Source organism: Copidosoma floridanum, unplaced genomic scaffold (assembly GCF_036245765.1).
Source record: "Copidosoma floridanum isolate Cflo_tuat_1 unplaced genomic scaffold, Cflo_Japanese_pri ptg000018l, whole genome shotgun sequence".
In the NCBI taxonomy this organism is placed as follows: Eukaryota; Metazoa; Arthropoda; class Insecta; order Hymenoptera; family Encyrtidae; genus Copidosoma; species Copidosoma floridanum.
The window spans coordinates 1,033,317-1,049,713 of record NW_028321895.1 but is presented as its reverse complement, the minus strand read 5'-3'; the positions used below and the strand labels follow the sequence as shown (position 1 = coordinate 1,049,713).

General features: G+C 39.1%; 1 protein-coding gene and 1 pseudogene across 3 annotated transcripts in view; both read right to left on the bottom strand.

Moving 5' to 3' along the window:
* The window catches only part of PCB (Pyruvate carboxylase), a 953,241-nt gene that overhangs the window by 147,771 nt on the left and 789,073 nt on the right, over window positions 1–16,397 (bottom strand). The window lies entirely within an intron of this gene.
* Window positions 12,381–12,759, bottom strand: LOC106643456 (histone H2B-like; annotated as a pseudogene).

Below are 16,397 nucleotides of genomic sequence, written 5' to 3'. Positions count from 1 at the left end.
GCGTTAGATTTGCCAAAAGTGGTGGAGGTGGTAAAGGAACAGTCAAGGACAGTAGAGGGTCTAGAAAGAATGCGTGGTGGTCCGTGGGGGGAGGGGGGCTTTGACATGAATTATGATATTTAAAAACAAGGAAAATAATGACGGAATTTTACCTTATTTTGGATGGTCTTGGAGATGGAAGTCCGTGGGAAACATGTGGGAGGCTGTTGGGGGTTATGTGAAACACTTTACTTAGTTAACTTTATAATATAGGAAGATATCTACATATATATGTTGAGTACCCAGAAAAGGACGTAGTGCACTATAATATAAAAAAATGTGGATACTCCTCTTGCACTCTGTTATATACAGTTGTATAGACGAAAGTATCTCTCAGCTTATTTTTTCTTCCCTCTTTTTTTAGCTTCCAGTCAGCTTTCTCTTGAATTACATAGTTATTGGCTTATTTTAACATATTTTTGACCAAAAAATATTTAAACAAGCTTCCCCAACTTCCCATTACTTTTCTCGCTTATCATTAACTCCTGCTCGCTCTTCCATAGCTCCCCCTTTACCTTCTCCTGCACCTCTGCCATTCAAGTAATTTTTTCCTAGTTCATCTATACCATCTCCAAAGATATAATTTTTAATTCACTAAAAACTCAAAAAGAGTTTCAAAATCAATCTCTTAAATTGACTAAAATAATCAAGTTTTGAAAACAAAAAATGAATATATACAAATACATTTATTTATCATCCGTAGCAAACTAAGAAGATCATTTCAAACACAATTTTTTGAAAGGAAATTTTTCGTACTACGTTTATAACTATCTTACTTTATAATCAACTAAAAAATCAAGGGTAGTAGAACTTTACGGGTGAAATACATTAACCATATAAACAAATTTATCAGTATTGAATTATGAAACTATCTTTATAATGCACAAAAAATATACAGTTACTTACAATTTATTTATTTTAGCACATTGTTTATTAAAAAAAAGCGTCAGTAATTTAACATAATTTTCTTACAGAACTTCCTAATGTTAAGCTGCTTTATGTTTCATGCAGAAATAAAACTTTTTTTTTTCTAATTAACAGAAAATAACAATGTCATTAGTATTTTTCATGCAATCAATGTCCAAGGATGATACAACCAAGCAAGAAAAGAAACAAATAATATTTATCTCGAAGAGTATATTATTTGTCAACAATTACTTATAATTTAAACATATTAAAATCAATATGTGATACCTGGTAGGGATCAAAAATACTATATTTGCAAACCGAAAAAAATTATTTGTTATGCACGGATTTCAAAACTTTTATTATTCTTAATACAGTCATTATCATCATTTTTATCTAATTATTAACGATTAGTCTTCTAATTGTCGTAACTATTTTCATAATAACAATCTTGATTAGAGTTACTAGTATTATTTCCGTGTTTTATTATTATAATTATTATTATTATCATCAGCATCATTGCGTATTATAATTAGTATTATTGCAGTGATCATCATAACTACTTTTATTGCCATGAGATTTTACATAATTATTTTAATAATTATCATGTACACTACCACTACTCCTACTACTACTACTACTACTACAACTCCTACTACTACTATTACCATCCTGGGTGAAGTTTTCGCTAGTTTCTCCATACCGGGCGCTTCCCCGGGTGGCAAATAGGGGCATCCTCTTAAAAGAAGAGGTGACGATGGACAGCTGGGGTGGCTCTCTGTAGTGGTGGTCGGGGGCGTAGATTGGGGGGCGTGTGTGGCGTTGGCGTGTGTATCTGCAGCCATGTGGATGGGGGACTAGTGCCCCATACCTCCATCGGTGTGGATGCATGGGCCGGCTATGCTTGTGCTCCTTGTTCTTAACTTTTTGCTGCATCCGTGGATGGCAGTCCATTGCTTGATGCGGGCCAACAAAAACTAGCACCCGTCGTATATAGAAGTAAGCGGTGGTTAAAACATTCTTCTCAGATACATGCATCACACACTCTTACTAAACAAACACAGGGACACTTACGGATTGTTCGGGGTTTCGTGTGGCGGGTCCTTTTCCGGGCTTGCGTTAGGGGCCCGGCGACGGGTGAAGCCGGATGATGGGGCCCGGGTAAGTCTGGGTAACCACATCTGATATGGCTGTAAACCTCATGAACAAAAAAGATGTGGTGGGCCGACTAATCTAGGCTTACTACCACTGAGGAGGCTATATGGCGGCACCTTAGTGCCTTACGCCAGCCCGTTTTGTTGGGATGTCTGCGCGGTCTTGGGAATGTACACCTGCGGCTCGTCTCGCTGGGATGACCGTTGTGTACCAACAAATACATACATTACACACGAACACCATTCTTACACTTGTTACTCAACGCCAGGGCAGTCTCCGTTGGTGGGACTGAGGGAGAGTGGCGACTCCCGGCCGGCCCGAGCAAGTAGCGGTCTTCTCTGGTGACAAAAAGGAGTGCTGCCCTGGTCTCAACCGTTTCCAAATACTAAGTTCTAGAAAAAAGGGTTGTGCTGGCCTTCGTGGGTCAGTACGACACTAAAAAGATGCCAAAATAAAAAACGTCGATGCAAAACAAGTACCCCAGGCGGTAACCTCTCTGAGAAAATCCACCGGCAGTTCCGATCCGGTGAAAGTCCATGTGACTGATGCAGGCCTTACGGGTTCTTGGGGGGGGGGGGCACAAAAACGTGTCTCATGGCCAACAGGGACTGCCTAATGTTCCATGGCCTTTTCTTACAGACAAAGGATGAAGAGGAAGCCTGTTAAGTATAGGCACTAACGACACCGAGGTTAGCAACGTGTCGGTATTTAGACACCAGACCTAGGAAGAGCTTTCCTCTTTAGAAGAAAGTGTCACTAGGCTCGAAGTCAAGTGACAGCAAGTTGCTGATAAAGTCCAATCAGCAACGAAAGACATTACAGAGACGCTACAACTGATTAATGATAAGTACGGCAACACAGCGAACGCTGTTAAAAATGGGCTCAAAGCGGTGCTTAAGCATCTTCAAGAGGCAGAGGTGCTAAGAAAAGGCTGTCTTACTTAAGAAGATTTGTATACCAACGCTTAAAAGTCATCATTTGAATCCCTGCAGTGGAGGGAAAAAAGGCAAGACAATTTCCGACGGCATGTACAGAACCGAACCCTGAACACTGCCTTAAAGGAAATAGAACGAAGTAAGAGAAACATGAGCCCATTAGACAACCCTGAAAAACGCCAGCAGGCTATGTCTTTAAAAAAAAAAAAAAACAGGCAGTAGCAAACAAGAAGAAATTCCACTGAATGACAAAACAAGCCGGAAGAAAAGAGTGGACGCCACAACAACAGTAGAAGTGGATATGGCTAAAGGACAGACCTTCGCGACGGTGCTAAAGACTATGAAGGCAAACTCTGACCCCGATGAGGCTAAAGTGGCAGTCCAAAACGTTGTCACTACAGAAAAAGGAGACATACTTATTAAAGCCAAAGGCGTAGAGAATGCTACTGCATTCTCACAGCAAATTGGAAAGTCGATAACCGGACAGGGTACCGTGAAAATAAGCGACAGAAAAGTGACATTAGAGGTCCAAGACCTGGATGCCATTGTAGAGGAAAATGAAGTTAAAGAGGCTTTTGCTTGGACTTCTGGACATCAAAGCCAGAAGCCAGAAGTTGCTCTCTTAAAGCCAAATGCTAAAGGACAGAGGCTGGCTTTCATGAAAGTGACAAAGCATCTGCCGGACAAGTAGAAAAGGAAGGCAGGTTACGAGTTGGATCTGTTAGCTGCCGAACTCGGAGAAGAATCGAAGTAACGAGATGTTAGAAATGCCTGGGAAATGTTAACGTCTCAGGCAACTGTAAAAACGAAAACAGATCCAAGCTGTGCTTCCGGTGTGGAAGCTCAAACCACCAGAAGAAAGAGTGTCCAGGCCCAGCACGATGCTTTCTTTGCCCGAAAACGGACAACAAGCACGAAGCAGGCAGCGGGAGCTGCCCTTCATTCAGCAGAGCCCTAAAAGAGGCCAGGAATAAGGCCTAAGCAGGACAAAAATAAAGCAAAAAGCCAGTGAGTTAAAAGGCAGGCTAATAAGGACCTACGCTGCGCTAGGTACTTTTTACTTATCAGCAAGGGAAAGCATCAAGCTTACAGTGGTGCTTGCTGAGTTAGCGGTCTACTATAAAGCGCTAGAATGGGTGCTGGTCCTCAGAAACCTCGAATCCTTTTCAGGACCCGAGAGCATCAGCACCTTTAGTGAATGGTGGCAAGTTAGATCGTTATTGCTGTGGGACGTGATGGTCTCCATGGTGGCTCCACCCTGAAGTAATGCTAACGCGGTTCCAGGGTGGATCAAAAAACACGCGGCATGGAAGGAGGGGGTTTAGTTGGTATGAATGGTCTTATGAGAAAAATTGAAAAAATTTATTAAGTCCCTTACTACTACTGTCCCTGCAGTGTGCCTCAATGAATTTCCCCTCTCTCATGAAAAAAAAAACACTACTACTACTACTGCTACTACTACTCTTACTACTACTTCTTCTACTACTGCAACTTCTACTACTACTACTTCTACTTCTACTACTCCTACTTTAACTACTACTACTAATACTACTCCTGGGTGGGGTTTTCGCTAGTTTCTCCATACCGGGCGCTTCCCTGGGTGGCGGATAGGGGCATCCTCTTAAAATAAGAGAAGACGATGGGCAGCTAGGGTGGCTCTCGGTGGTGGTATTCGGGGGCGTGGATCGGGGGGCGTGTGTGGCGTTGGTGCGTATATCTGCGGCGATGTGGACGGGGGACTAGTGCCCCATGCCTCCATCGGTATGGATGCATGGGCTGGCTCTGCTTGTGCTCCTTGTTCTTAGCTTTTTGCTGCTTTCATGGTTGGCACTTCATTGCTTGATGCGGGCCAACAAAAACTAGCACCTGTCGTGTATAGAAGTAAGCGTCGGTTAAAACATTCTTCTCAGATATATGCATCACTCACTCTTACTAAACAAACACAGGGACACTTACGGATTGTTCTGGGTTGCGTGTGGCGGGTCCTTTTCCGGGCTTGCGTTGGGGGCCCGGCGACGGGTGAAGCCGGATGATGAGGCCTGGGTAAGTCTAAGTAACCATCTGATATGGCTGTACGCCTTATGAACAAAAAAGACGTGGTGGGCCGACTAATCTAGGCTTACTACCACTAAGAAGGCTATATGGTGGCACCTTAGTGCCTTACGCAAGCCCGTTTTGTTGGGTTGTCTGCGCGGTCTCGGGACTGTACACCTGTTGCTCGTCTCGCTGGGATGACCGTTGTGTACCAACAAATACATACATAACACACGAACACTCTTCTCACACTTGTTACTCAACGCCAGGGCAGTCTCCGTGGGTGGGACTGAGGGAGAGTGGCGACTCCCGGCCCGCCCGAGCAAGTAGCGGTCTTCTCTGGTGACAGAGAGGGCTGCTGCCCTGGTTTTAACTCTTTCCAAATACTTATTTCTAAAAAAAAGGGTAGTGCTGGCCTTAGCGGGTCAGTACGACACTAAAAAGATGCTGAAATGAAAAACGTCGATGTAAAACAAGTACCCCAGGCGGTAACCTCTCTGAGGGAATCCGCCGTCAGTTCCGATCCCGTGAAAGCCCGGGTGACTGACGCAGGCCTCACGGATCCTGGGGGGGGGGCACAAAGACTTGTCTCATGGCCAACAGGGACTGCTAAATGTTCCATGGCCTTTTCTAACGGACAAAGGACGAAGAGGAAGCCTGTCGAGTATAGGCACTAACGACACCGAGGACAGTAACGTGTCAGTATTCAGCAACCAGACAAGGGAGGAGCTTGCCTCTTCTGAAGAAGATGGTGCTAAGCTTAGAGTTAAGCGACAGCAATTGGCTGATAAAGTGCAATCAGCAACGAAAGATGTAACAGAGACGCTACAATTAATTAACGATAAGTACGGCATTACAGCGAACGCTGTTAAGAATGGGCTAAAAGCCGCGCTAGAACACCTTCAAGAGACGGAGGTGCTAAGAAAAGGCTTTCTCTACAAAGAAAAAAGGTACGTTAACGCTTGGAAGTTGTCATTTAAATTCCTGCAGTGGAGGGAACAAAGGCGAGATAATTTTCGACGGCATGTTCAGAAGAAGACCCTGAACACTGCCCTCAAACAAATACATTGTAGTAGAAGGAACAGGAGCCTATTGTACAGCCCTGAGGAACGCCAGCAAATTATGCCTCCCAAGAAGAGAAAAACACGCATTGGCAAACAAGAAGAAATTTTTCTGAACGAAAAAACAAGCCAGAAGAAAAAAGTAGACGCCACAACAACAGTAGTGGTGAAGATGGTTGGAGAACAGACCTTTTTAACGGTGCTGAAGACGATGAAGGTGGATTTTGACCCCTTTAAGACTGACGTGTCAATCCAAAGTGTTGTTACTACAAAAAATGAAGACATACTTATTAAGGCCAAAGGTGTAGAGAATGCTACTGCATTCTCACAGCAAATTGAAAAGTCGGTAGCTGGACAAGGTCTTGTCAAAATAAGCAGCAAAAGAGTGACTTTAGAGGTCTGAGACCTGGATGCCATTGTAGAGGAAGATGAGGTCAAAAAGGTCTTTTAACAGGACTTTTAGACTTAAGAGCCAGGAGCCAAAAGTAACTCTTTTAAAGCCAAATGCCATAGGACAGAGGCTGGCTTTTATCAAGGTGGACGAAACAACTGCCAGTTAAGAAGAAGAGAAAGGCAGGTTACGAGTTGGCTTCGTACGCTGCCGAATACGAAGAAGAATTGAAGTAACAAGATGTTAGAAATGCCTGGGATATGGACACGTCTCAGGCAACTGTAGAGAAGAAAACAGATTAAAGCTTTGCTTCTAGTGTGAAAGTTCAATTCACTGGGAAAAAAAATGTCCAGGCCCAGCACGGTGCTTCCTTTGCCCATCAACGGACAACAAGCACAAAGCAGGCAGCGGAAGCTGCTCTCTATTTAGAAGATCCCTAAAAAAGGCTTGGAATAAGGCCTTAGCAGGATTAAAATAAGGCAAAAAGGCCTTGAGTTGAAAGATAAGCTTATGTGGACCCACGCTGCACTTGGTACTTTTTACCTATCAGCAAGGCAAAGCATTTAGCTCATAGTGTTGCTGGCTAAGTAGGTGGCCTACTGTAAAGTGCTAGACAAGGTGCTGGTCCTCAGAGACCCTGAGTCCTTTTGAGTACTCGAGAGCATCAGCACCTCTAGCAAATAGTGGCGAATTAGCTCGTTAATGCTGTGGGACGCGATGATCTCCCTAGTGGCTCCACCTTGAAGTAATGCTAACGTGGTTTTAGGGTGGATCAAAAGCTACGCGGCATGGGAGGGGGGGTTTAATGGGTATGGGTGGTCTTATAAAAAAATCACCAAGTCCCACACTACCGCTGTTCCTGCGGTGTGACTTAATGCATTTTCCCTCACTCCACAAAAAAAAAAAAAAAAAAAACTACTACTACTACTTGTTCTACTTTTACTACTACAACTACTTCTACTACTGCTACTACTACTTTTACTACTACAACTGCTGCTACTACTACTACTACTACTGCTACTACTATGCCGGGCCGCAAGGTCCTGGGTCAGGACGAGGTGTCATTCGCATTCCTCAAGGTCATAGCTGTGGAAAAATTACTTGTGTTTCTGGACATGTTTAATGTATCTCTGCGCAACGGACTTTTCAGCAAGTGATCGAAGATACAAAGGCTTGTCCTTCTGGACACGGGTAAACAACCACCCTTGGTCCCGTCGTCGCTCCGACCTTTGTGCTGCTGGATAATGCCGATTAAATACTCGAGAGGCTGATACGAACCCGTCTAAGAGGGGAAGTCAGTCTCTATGATAATTAGTACGGGTTTTGAGAGGGATAATCTACGGTCATGCCTGTGGCTGAGGACCTTGAGTCGGTTAGGGATGCATGGAAACCCTCACATAAGATGAGAAGCGCCTGTGTGCTGGAGACTCTTGACGTTAGAGACACTACAAACTTTGCCAGAATACCTTTAAAAGATACTGGATAGCTATCTTCAGGATCGTGTACTTCAGTACGACACGAAGAATGGACCAAGAGAGAGGCGCCTGACGTCAGGAGTTGCACAGGGCTCTGCCCTTGGCCCTGACTTACGGAACCTGGTTTACGATGAACTTTTGCGCCTTAAAATGCCTCCAGGGGTCAAGCTGGCGGGTCTTGCTGATGACATAGCGCTGCACGTAATGGCAAGATCCTGAGAGAAGGCCGAGTGCAAGATTTTTTGGGTGATCGCGATAGTGTCAGGTGTTAGAGAGGCTTTGGGGTCACGGTTTTGAGCTTACGATCTAAAAGACGGAGATGTGTCGTTTTTACCAGGCAACAGTGGCTTGGAGGGGACTATCAGCTGAACGTCACGGGTGAGGCGATCTGCGCAAGCCTGGTTGTGCACTACCTGGGGGTGTTGGTCGACTCACGGCTCACCTTCTAGGACCACATCAAGAGAGCAACCGACAAAGCCGCCAAGGTCGTGGGAACGCTAACACGGTTAATGCTAAACGTTGGAGGCCCGCGAGAGGCCAAAAGACGGCTTCTGGCATCGGTCTTCAACTTGATACTGTACGAAGCAGAGGTGTGGGCGGATGCTGTTGCGAGACGGGACGTCCAAGATCGTCTCATTTCGGTTCAGCGCATCGGATCTCTAAGGATCGCTTTTGCCTACCGCACGGTATTCTTCGCTGATGTTATGGTGATAGCACGAACGATTTCCGTCGTGTTGCTTGCGCTGGAGTGGCGAAGGAAATTTCTGGGCTCTGGCGATAAAAGTGATGGTGTCAGGCGGGTGGAAACGTTGATGACGTGGCAACAGGAGTATGACCAGGCTAGTGTGGGTAGACGGACGCACCGGCTGATCCCGAACCTGCGACCATGGGTGAAGAGAGGGCATGGATATGTGAATTATTACCTCACTTATTTTCTCTCTGGGCATGGTCTCTTCGATGCCTATCTCCATCGCGTGGCGGTGAAAGCATCCCCCAGATATGCTTACTGTCCCACGCTGGTTGATACCGTTTTGTTTTGTTTTTACCCTTTGACAGTCGACTGAATAGTTAGAGTCCACCTTTGCTACCAAGCGGTCCTATACGAGTTCGGTTCAATTTAGGTTCTGGAGATCTCATGCCAGTTTACCGCATGTATGACTTTTGATATCCAAAAAAAAGTAAAATTGTTCAGAAATGATGAGGTTTTCAACTCTTTTCTTCTTTAGGAAGTGTGACACTTTCAGAACTTCCACTTGCTCGGTTGGTGATGACTTAAATATTCTTTAGTATTTGCATTCACAATAAAACTCCACAATTAAACACTTTATTAGGTCTCTATGATGAGACGAAATATTGACTACTACATAAATAAAAAAATGTTGCTGAAGAAAACCAAGTAATGTTTGATCGTGGATGTAAACTTAAAATAACTTTTTGTTTTTTCAACATAGACATAACTCTTAGAGTTTACTTCTTTATTCATTACGGTATTGGTAGCCTCTAGACAACAGTAACAAATAATAAGTCTGTCTTATTCGTAAGATCTAGAGCAATAACCTTTCCTTGTGACACTATCTGTAGCTTTTTGATCAGTTGTGAGCTAAAAACATAACTTGCACCATGTGGAAGCTCCACACGGAAAGACCGAGTTCATTGAAAATTCTCTACAATAATATTTGATCGTAAGAAATACTAAATCAACGTTCTATTTACTGCTTACTAACACAAGAATTTTCAGTGTCACTTTAAGTGCTTGAATTTTATAATGAGTATATAGGTCTTAAGATATCAGTACAAGTATTTAGTTATTTAGTGACGGTGGTAGGGGTTTTTCCCTTACCAACAGTAGCTATGAAAAATAGATGTATTCAGTAGGTATTTACGACGTGCTTTAGCGCGCAGAGCAGTAAATTTTTTCTTGCGATATGCATTTTTAATACATCTGCAGGTATATTAAAAATTATCTATATTCATTGTAATATTACTTTTATCATAATAAATGTATGAACCAGCGTTAAAAAAATAAGTTACAGTTAATGAGGATACTGGTGCAGTGATAAATTGTTAATGCTGTTACTATGAATGTTAAAAATAACCTCTAAGTAGATCATGGATAACTTTGTTAAAAAAATTTTAGTTAGTCGGAAATTGCAACATCTCACTAACATTTTTTATGTGAGTAAAATTATTTAATTACTTATTCATTTACATTAGATAATACCGTACCTAGTGTTCATGTAAACTTACCTAACAGACGAAGGAGATTTTACATGAGGTACATATTTGAGTGTAGGTTTTAAACAGACGCTGTACGGGAAAAAACCGTACCAAGCTATGAAAAACTAATAACTAAGTGTAGTAAGGGATTTTTAAAGAACTTGGTCTTTCCATGATAGGTGGGTCACGAGTAAGTGCATCGTGATTCAGCGCATTATCCTCCGCTCGAAAGTATTCGTGCCCCATTTGCTCTATTTGGCAAAAGAAATTATGACTTTTAGTTCAGGTACCTTGCGATGCACTTGTGATGATTTTTTTCCCCTGTGTTTTACCTTCGTTTGCTGTGTATATCAAGAGTTAATTAGCGCAAGCTTAGACTTAAATAATACATTGCGCTGGCGTAACAATATAAAAGCATTCTCATTTTATCATTGGAAGTCTTTATTCATTGTTGAATATTGAAGTAATATTGATCTTTGTTTTTGTTCAAGTTTGTTCGTTTTTTTACTTTTATACTTTACAGGTAGTGTTTCCAAAATCGGTTAAACATAAGTACTTTATATCCCAATCAAAATTATTTTAAATCACTTTTTGTTCGTGTAAATGACATCATTTACTCATGTTATCGACAAATTTTATCAACTGCTATGCTTGTTATTTACTTTTATTACAACAAGTTCCCATTTTCTGGGCTCTTTTTATAACTCCTGATTACATTTGCATCAAAAATTCAGTTTAATTACCTAAATTTTTGTTATAACCTCTCATTTTTTTCACATCGCATTGTAATGTTATAAAAATCTAAATTAATTATATTATTTTGAATTATTTTATGTTTCGAATGATACTTTAAGAAGTAAATTATTTTTATTACTAAAAGGATAATTTCTCATTATCTTATTTAATGTTTATTGGATACTATTTAGTATTTTTCGTTTAGTTTAATACAGCATGTTTTAACTGACTTTTTTGTTTATATCTTGCAACTCTCTTAATAATTATTTCTTGTGTAGGTGATAATTTCTTTAATAATTTAACAATGTAAAGAAAAAAAAAAAACACTCAATTTGAGACATAAAAAAAATTTGATTTACAACTTCTCGTCATATTCTTTTAGTTGTATGTGATTCAAATAAAATGATGATTGTAGAAGAGTTAATAAGTTTTCAAATATTTTTTTTTATTTTTACATATGAAGTAAATCAACTCAGAACAAGTATCAGTCGTTACTGTTTGGATGTTGGACATGAAAGAGTTCTATCTTATAGAATGTCTATAAAATATTTTGCCATTACTTTAAAAATTCCAATAACTTATTAGGTGTAATAATGTTTCATTTAATTTCACAATTAATTAAGTCATCTAAGCATTTAATATAAAGCAATGATGTTTAAGATATAAGATATTATAAACATAAGATGTTACTAGATTTTTAAGAATTGATGTTTTAATATTTATCAGTCACGTTTAAAATATTTATGAAAATAAATATATGTTTGAATGTATGTAAAACTACATTATTTATCTTTTTTTAATTCCGATACCTTTTATTTATCTTACTGTAGCATACTTTTTAATCTATGGTTATTTTAATTTAAAAATATTAAAGCTACGGATATTTTAAGACAAGATGGAGATTTTAATGAAGTCTAGTAAGTTTATAAATGAGCTATTTTGCATAGGATTAGATTTATTGATGTTGATAAGTAAATTAAATAATGAATGTAAAAACCAGCAACATCCAGCATTTTTAAAGTCATCCATACTTTGCCCAATTGGTTGTTACACATTTTTATCAAATCAATCGTCTAAATTAGTTGTTTGATAAATGGATTGGGACTTTGTGTTAAAGAGTTTTATATCTGTATTTCCAATGTTATCTTTGACTGTAACATATTTAGACGACAACACTTAGTTAACTTTTAGTGCTTCATGTTCGCTAAATGATTGTTATATTCGATTAAAAAATTGCTTCTTTGTACGTTTAAAAAAATTTCTCAAATCAAATGTCTTAAGTTAACAATCAATGCTGTTCTGATTTGTCTTTTGAAAGCACTATTAACATCTTTGAAACTTAGTGTTTTATTGTTCTCAGCAACTGGAAGTGTTGTTTACGGTATTGCTGCTTCTGTGGGTGCCCCTGCAGTTATTTTCGTGAATTTTCAATTTACGTGGAGCTCCTGTACTTGAAAACCACCTTGGTTCTCTCAGAAACGGTGTGTGCTTAGCCAATTTACCAGGAAGTAAAAGCCTGACTGCCGTCTGAAGTTCCCAGGAGGTGATAGTGGATCTGTTGTTGTAGTGGGCTAGACAGGAAGCTATACGGAGACGATACCCTCAAAGATTTCGTTGATAAAGCTGTTCATGAAGCTCATCGCCTTGAAAGGGACACCAGTGTCGGGATGGACTTACTTTAACACCTTGCAGATGAAGATAGCGTAGCTTTCCTTCCTATTCTTATGTTTCTTCTGCTTGTTACTTTTGGTGATGTCCTTTACTGCTTTTCCTACCGTCTTGACAGCTTTACCGAATGCTTTGGGTGGCATAGTGATGCATAAGATTTATTGGAGTCCATCACTGAAAGTCGGAGGGACTAAACCTTCACCTTTAACGTATGTTGCGAAGTTATTTTAAAATTTGCTAGTTGACTTGATTTCTATATTATTTTTCGGTACAAACACTTCGGGTTTATTTTGGAATGCTGTAACTGCTGCTTCACCTTTACGGTCACTATCAGGTACAAAAACTTCAGACTCATTAGTAAGTATTTTTGCCACTTCCACTATTTCTAAGCAATCGTAAAGTAGCTGTATAAGAGTTTTTGGTGAAGCTACAGCTGATTGAAATCTCTGCATTTCAGATGTTGTTGAATCTTCTTTTTTTTTTACGGCAGTGATCGAACGAGAAATAAAAAAAAATGATAAATGAACAAATAAAAGGACGTGAGAAAATTTTAAAACAGGAAGCCTGGCTTAAAGAGAGAATTGAAAGGGAATTTTTATTAAAAAAAATCACTATCCTTAAGAACCGTAAGACTGGAATCTAATTAAATTTGATTATGAACATGATATTTATTAGTAATTTACTCTTATGTTTGCCATAGACGGTGAGCCGCATCTTCAAGGAGGTTTGGGAGTATTATTCAGAGAGGCGAGGAACAGGGAGTCCCTCCTGCCCGCGCAACTGGGCCTCCTTTACCGCGCACCTCCTCTTGCACTCTTCAAACTTGAAACTGTACGGCTGTAACTACTTATATTTTTGAAAAATGTTGGGCAAGGCTTGATTTTTTTATTGAGCATCTTCCTTTTATAACAAGTTACCTATGAAAACGTTTTTCTTATTTGTTAGAAGCTTGTTACCAATGCTGAAACCAGGAAAGGAGCTTTATGCTGTGGTGTAAGCTGTAGTTGTTCACTGAAAAATAGAATGAATTCTTTTTATGAAAAATAAAATTAATGTCTTAACTTCTTTTTCATAGTTATAGTATTCAATATTTCAACGTACCATGGTTTATCTTTTTTTTCTTCTTGTACCATATTTATTGACTTGGTGTCAGTGTTAGAATGTTTTCCTAATCGGCTGCTACTGCTGTTGCTGTCAGTACTATTTCATTAGGCGTAGGTGGGCCATTTTCTGCTTCTTCTTTTTTTTTTTTTTTTTTCTTTTATTGGTTCTGGGGGTGTTTCGAAACTCTAGTTTTGCTCCATCCACCACGAAACTGATGATGATAAAGGTATCAATGGCGATTTAACACTTAATATTTTATCTATTCATGCATCTTTAGATGCTGTAAGAGTGTTTTTTTCTAATAAAAAAGAAACAAAATATTTATTAAGAAGATAGTAAGAAATATTAAAATTCAGTATAAAATACTATTATTTTTTTTTTTACTTTTTATTTCTTCCAAAAAATCTGCTGTGGGTATTGCATCTTGAGTAACATCTACAAGAGGATCCATAGCAGTATCTTGATCAGGATCCACAGCTTCCATTGAGGCGGCTCCCACAGCATCTCCTAAGGGATTTTTCACGTGCAACTTATGACTCATAGGGTCTATAACCGCCAACTCTGCTTCATATTAACTTTCAAAAGTGTTTAACGCACGACGAAAAAGCCGTTTGTAATTACCTGCGAATGTCACCAGTTGCTGTTTTTTTAACCATTTTTTTTGCTGTAAAAAAATATTACGTGCATAAAAACCAAAAGTATTTAGATTTTTTGAAATTTTAATCAAGAGAAAACAAATTTAAAAAACTTTAACATCTTTGTTGTGAAGAGAGTTAAATTAAAGATTTTGCCATTATTTCTGCGGCTGAAGTGATGGATAAGATATAAAAAACAAAAAAATAATCAGAGTGATAAAGTGCAAAGCTAAATAAATTATGTAATAAAAGTACCTCATTTTGTTCAAGGATGATTTCTGGTCATGTAAATACTGCTCCAAGTCATTGGCTCCTTGTGTGAATCACTAGTTATGATTTCAAATTAAGGTCAAGAGCAGCTCTCAGATCCTTAGAATGGTGGGGAGGGCGTATGTTATTTTTGATTGGCTATTTGAAAATTTGAAAAATCTATAGTAGAAGGAAAAATTCATACATAAGAAAAATTATCTGTATGCATGTGACCGAGGGAGAGGGGTTAAGCACACACCATAGGGCCAAAGCATAGTTTTATGTGCTTTGCACATATTTGAAGGGAGGAGACTGTGGGGGCGGGTATTTCACTTGTGTCTTTTTCTAACTCTGCCATTTTCGTATTGCAGTTGTATCCTTTTCTAACGCAGCTGTTTTCTTATTGAATTAGAGTAGTTGCTATAAAGTTAAGAAAAGCTAAGTAGCTCTTTCATGTTTATTATTAAGAAACAGTACTCTGAACCATTTATTTATATGTTAATATTGTAATTGTAAGAATGCAACTAGTTTATAAAGCCAACAAGATTGAACTTGAAGAAGATTTAGAGTTCCAAGATTTTTCAAACGACGTGCCACGTAATGTTGTTAATATTTATATGAAATCTTTCCAGGGTAATTGATGGACAACGATTTTTAGGATGAATCGATACTTTTATCAGCTTATGATGAAAACTTGGCAGTTATCGGTAAGTTTTTTTTTGAAGTGAAACTTCTTATGGCACGTTGTGAATTTTTTCGAGCGACACGAAATTTCTGAGCACCCCACCACTCCATCCGCTATCTCTCTCTCTCTCCGCGTCCACCTAGCCACTACATGCTATATACTAACAGGTATCCCTACTACTTCAACTCCAGCCGCGGTGTGTGTGTGTGTGTGTGTGTGTGTGTGTGTGTAATGAGGTATTATTTGTTATTAAGTTACCTCAAATTCGTATTTTAGTCGTACTTTTCTGACGTATGAGTTATAAATTGCGAAAAAATTATAGTATACCTTGAAAATTAATAGAGATGTCCACAAATTGATTTAAAGTGTTTTTATAACAATATTATCTCACAAAATAAGAAAAATCGTCATATCTCGACGGAGAAGCAAAAAAGGCTAAAAATACCGATTTTTCACGGGTGTCCTAGAGGAGAAATAAAATATTGAGACGCACTAATAGAGGTGTCATTTGTTGTGATTACATAACCTCAAATTCGTATTTTCGCTCTATCTTTATAAAATTGCAGTTATACATTGCGAAGAAATTACAGTATACTTTAAACATTAATAATACAGATGTGCGCAAAGAAATTTTAAGTGTTTTTATGACAACATAACCTCATAAAATAAGAAAAATCGTCGTATCTCGACGGAGAAGCAAAATAGGCCAAAAATACCGATTTCTTATGGGTATCCTAACGGGGAAATGAAATATTGAGACGCACAAATTGAGGTGTCATTTGTTATGATTACATAACCTGAAATTCGTATTTGCGGTCTATCTTTATGAAATTGTAGGTCTATCTTAACTCGTAACAATAACACATATGATTGCTTCTCATATAATTTTCTGTATAAAATGAGTTTAATATTTGATACTTGAAGTTTCACTTCTATCGTGGGTCCCACGACTCATTTTTTTTCACCTTTAAATGTTTTTCATTTTCATTCATTTATTTTGATTATTATTGAAATTCATACTATTAACATTCATTGAAGTTCGAGAATCATCTATACACGGAGAATTTTGACGCTCTTCGAGCAGAACACGTTGCGTGGAAAATAGCTC